The sequence below is a fragment of the Danio rerio genome, chromosome 5 (assembly GCF_052040795.2).
Source record: "Danio rerio strain M-AB ecotype USA chromosome 5, GRCz13ab, whole genome shotgun sequence".
Taxonomy (NCBI): domain Eukaryota; kingdom Metazoa; phylum Chordata; class Actinopteri; order Cypriniformes; family Danionidae; genus Danio; species Danio rerio.
The window spans coordinates 7,922,501-7,927,500 of NC_141025.1; the positions used below are offsets into that span (position 1 = coordinate 7,922,501).

General features: G+C 41.0%; 2 protein-coding genes across 9 annotated transcripts in view; both read left to right on the forward strand.

Moving 5' to 3' along the window:
* Positions 1-5,000, forward strand: part of smad4b (SMAD family member 4b) — a 724,234-nt gene that overhangs the window by 238,481 nt on the left and 480,753 nt on the right. The gene's annotated exons all lie outside the window — the stretch shown is intronic.
* Positions 1-5,000, forward strand: part of unc5ca (unc-5 netrin receptor Ca) — a 473,679-nt gene that overhangs the window by 75,095 nt on the left and 393,584 nt on the right. The window lies entirely within an intron of this gene.

Here is a 5,000-nt window from a genome sequence, read left to right on the forward strand (position 1 = left end):
GAGTTTGTGAATCTGTTTATTTGTGACTGAGTGTGCGAGAGTGGTGCGAGAATGTAAGTGTGTGTCTGTGTGTGTTTGTGCATGTGTAAGTGTGTGTGTGAATCTGTGTTACTGAGAGTGCGAGAGTCTGAGTGTGTGTGTAAGAATATGCTTGTGTGTAAGTGTGAGTGTGTGAGAGTCTGTGTATAAGTGTGTGCAGGCTTGTGTGAGTTTGTGAATCTGTTTGTGTGTGACTGAGTGTGCGAGAGTGTGTGCGAGAATGTAAGTGTGTCTGTGTGTGTTTGTGCATGTGTAAGTGTGTGTGTGACTGTGCGAGAGTCTGAGTGTGAGTGTGTAAAAATGTGCTTGTGTGTGAGTGTGTGTGATTCTGTGTGTGACTGAGTGTGTAAGAGTCTGTTTGTGTAAGTGTGTGCATGCTTGTGTGAGTGTGTGAATCTGTTTGTTTGTGAATGAGTATGCGAGAGTCTGTGTGTGTGTGTGAGAGAGAATCTGTGACTGAATGTGCGGAAGTGTGTGTAATAATGTGCTTGTGTGTGTGTGTGTGTGTGTGTGCATGTTTGTTTGTGCATGTGCGAGTGTGTGTGTGTGAATCTGTGACTGAATGTGCGAGAGTCTGAGTGTGTGTGTAATAATGTGCTTGTGTGTAAGTGTGTGTGTGTGAGTGTGTGTGATTCTGTGTGTGACTGAGTGTGTAAGAGTCTGTGTGTGTAAGTGTGCGCATGCTTGTGTGAATGTGTGAATCTGTTTGTTTGTGAATGAGTATGCGAGAGTCTGTGTGTGTGTGTGTGTGTGAGAGAGAGAATCTGTGACTCAATGTGTGAAAGTGTGTGTAATAATGTGCTTGTGTGTGTGTGTGTGTGTGTGCATGTTTGTTTGTGCATGTGCGAGTGTGTGTGTGTGAATCTGTGACTGAATGTGCGAGAGTCTGAGAGTGTGTGTGTAATAATGTGCTTGTGTGCAAGTGTGTGTGTATGTGTTTATGTGCATGTATGAGTGTGTGACTGAGTGTGTAAGAGTCTGTGCGTGTAAGTGTGTGCATGCTTGTGTGAGTGTGTGAATCTGTTTGTTTGTGAATGAGTATGCGAGAGTCTGAGTGTGTGTGAGAGAGAGAATCTGTGACTGAATGTGCGAAAGTGTTTGTAATAATGTGCTTGTGTGTGTGTGTGTGTGTGTGTGCATGTTTGTTTGTGCATGTGCGAGTGTGTGTGAATCTGTGACTGAATATGCGAGAGTCTGAGTGTGTGTGTGTAATAATGTGCTTGTGTGTAAGTGTGTGTGTGTGAGTGTGTGTGATTCTGTGTGTGACTGAGTGTGTAAGAGTCTGCGTGTGTAAGTGTGCGCATGCTTGTGTGAATGTGTGAATCTGTTTGTTTGTGAATGAGTATGCGAGAGTCTGTGTGTGTGTGTGTGTGTGAGAGAGAGAATCTGTGACTCAATGTGTAAAAGTGTGTGTAATAATGTGCTTGTGTGTGTGTGTGTGTGTGTGTGTGTGCATGTTTGTTTGTGCATGTGCGAGTGTGTGTGAATCTGTGACTGAATGTGCGAGAGTCTGAGTGTGTGTGTGTAATAATGTGCTTGTGTGCAAGTGTGTGTGTATGTGTTTATGTGCATGTATGAGTGTGTGACTGAGTGTGTAAGAGTCTGTGCGTGTAAGTGTGTGCATGCTTGTGTGAGTGTGTGAATCTGTTTGTTTGTGAATGAGTATGCGAGAGTCTGAGTGTGTGTGAGAGAGAATCTGTGACTGAATGTGCGAAAGTGTGTGTAATAATGTGCTTGTGTGTGTGTGTGTGTGTGTGTGTGTGTGTGTGTGTGTGTGTGTGCATGTTTGTTTGTGCATGTGCGAGTGTGTGTGAATCTGTGACTGAATATGCGAGAGTCTGAGTGTGTGTGTGTAATAATGTGCTTGTGTGTAAGTGTGTGTGTTTATGTGCATGTATGAGTGTGTGACTGAGTGTGTAAGAGTCTGTGCGTGTAAGTGTGAGCATGCTTGTGTGAGTGTGTGAATCTGTTTGTGTGTGTATCTGAGTGTTTGTGTGTGTGTGTGTGTGTGTGTGTGCAAGTGTGCTTGTGTCTGAAATTGTGTGTATGTGTGTGTTTGTGTTTGCGCACGTGTAAGTGTGTGTGTGAATCTGTTTTAGTGTGACTTTGTGCGAGAGTATGTGTTTGTGCATATGTGTGTGATTGAGTGTGTGTGCATGAGTGAACAGGATTGTGTATATTAGTGTGTGTGTGTGTGTGTGTGTGTTGTCAGTATAGACATTGAGATGACAGAACAAATGTGATGTTTATGGTAATTTACTGTGGTGTTTGTTGTGGCGTTTGCTCTGCAGTGTGTGTGTATTAGGGTCCATCTGAGTGTGTGACAGATTAAAGCTGTTTTTTGCAACTCTTTTCTGTGTGTGTGTGTGTGTCTGTGCGTGTGTGTAGACATTGAGATGACACAGGACAGATGTGCTGTTTATGGTAATCTAATGTGGTGTTTGTTGTGACGTTTGCTCTGCTCCTTCAAGCGCACGTCTCCTTCTCTCTTTGACTGCGTGATGTCTAAATAAAGCATGAAAGCAAAGTTCAAAGTTTCTCATTGTTCTGAGTTTCTGACAAAAAAAAAACAACAAGTTTAATATTCTGTCACCATGGAGACCAGACATGGAAACTATTGAACTTGGAAACGAGATGAAACTAAAAATAATACGCAAGTGCAACACGATATTAGAGATCAGTGCAGATCTCAGTGAGCGCCGCAGCTCTCTAATGTCAACCATTAGTGTAATGACGCTCCGCTGAGAATAATCACAACTGAAGTGTCTCTGTTCAATCCTGAGGTTCAATTTGGGCAGTTTCCTAAATATGTGTTATCAAGTGTATAGGGGGAAATCGTTGGGGAAATGTTTTTAACAATTTGCATTATGGCATTAGGGCATCTGCTGCGTAAAACATATGCTGGATAAGTTGGCGGTTCATTCCCACATTTATCAGGTGAACCCTGATAAATATGGGACTAAGCTGAAGGAAAATGAATGATTGACCATTATTAAGATGGTAAGTTTAAGATGGTTCAGTTTATGCTAATACTGTGATATTTTGTTTCTCTTTTCTGGAGTTTTCACCTTTATTGGACAGGACAGTAGAGAGTATTGACAGGAAAGTGTGGGTAGCAGAGAGAGAGGGGAAGGATTGGCATAGGATCTTGAGGAGGGAATCGAACTTGAGTCACCGTGAGCACCAGAGTGCATGTGTCGACGCACTAACCTCTACTCCATTGGCGCCGACTTAATAGTGTGAATTAATTTAAGTGCATTCATTCGTTTATTTATTTTCTTTTCGGCTTAGTCCCCTTATTGATCTGGGGTGGCCACAGCGGAATGAACCGCCAACTTATCCAGCACACATGTTTTACACAGCGAATGCCCTTCCACCCAAAACACCTATACACTCCTTATACACATACACTACAGACTACATTCACCTAAACCACATGGGTTTGGACTGTGGAGGAAACCGGAGCACCCTGAGAAAACCCACGCCAACACGGGGAGAACATGCAAACTCCACACAGTAATGCCAACTGACCCAGCTGAGGCTCGAACCAGCGACCTTGTTGCTGTGAGGCGAACGTGCTACACACTGTGGCACTGCGTTGCCTTAATTTAAGTTTTTACAAAATATTTTTAATTATTACTATAATTTTAGGTATCATTATGGTATAATTAGTATGAGTGTACTTTTAGTATGATTTTATCCATTAATTCATTCATTTTCCTTAAGCTTAGACTCATCAGGGGTCAACACAGCTGAATGAATCACCAACTTATCCAGCAAATGTTTTACCCAATGCTGTGTTTGGACTATGGGGAAAACCGGAGCACCAGGAGGAAACCCACACCAACACGGGGAGAACATGCAAACTCCACACAGAAATGCCAACTGACCCAGCTGAGGCTTGAACCAGCAACCTTCTTACTGTGAGGCGACAGTGCTAACCATGGTTGTAAGGTGTCAATTAATTTGTTTTTGACTTTTTTTTTCCCACAAACATGTTAGATTTTAGTATTATTTTTTTATATTTCCTTGTCAACAAGCTTAGTATTTTGTTATTTTTATTCAAATGAACACAAAATAACATATTGCTTATTTTGTTTCAGTTAAATTTTAGGTAATAAAAACACATTTTATAGTTAAATATTTTAGTTATTGTTTAGCTTTTTAGTTTCATAATTAGCTTTTGATTGTTTTTTTTTTGTTTTTTTTTTTTTGCTAATAACTAGTGACTAATTGGAGTTTAAACGAGTTAAAACCTGTATTTCTTTTTTTTTTTTCCAGATTAAACAAGTTTTTCTGTAGTTGCAGGTTTTTCTTTATTTTTTGCATTTTAATTTAATTGAATTTAACTTTATTTAAATTACATTTTTTAAATTTAATATTTTTTTTAATAAAAAGTTTGTTTGTTTTGTTTTATTTTATTGTCCTTTGTAGCTTCAAAATCCAACCTCTTTTTTTCCTTTGGCTTAGTCCCTTTATTTATCAAGGGTCGCCACAGCGGAATGAACCGCCAACCATTCCGGCATATGTTTTATGCAGCAGATGCCCTTCCAGCATCTCACATTCACACACACTCTTATACACTGGTCAGTTTAGTTGATCCAATTCACCTATAGAGCATGTGTTTGGACTACAGGGGAAACTGGAGCAGTTCAATAGAACAGTCATCTTCGTTTTGAAGAATCCCCCCTTCCACCCATACTCCTCCTCCATTCTTAGATGGGTGGCACGTGGCCCAGTGGTTAGCACTGTTGCCTCACAGCAAGAACGTCCCTGGTTCTAGACCTTACCAAGCCAGCCGACATTTCTGTGTGGAGTTTACACGTTCTCCCCGTGCTCATGTGGGTTTCCCAGTTTCCTCCCACCATCCAAAAACATGCAGCTTAAGTTAATTGACTAATCCAAATCAGCGCCATAGACATGCTCCTAGTAAGTAGTTCTCTTTTAAGAGATATCTATCT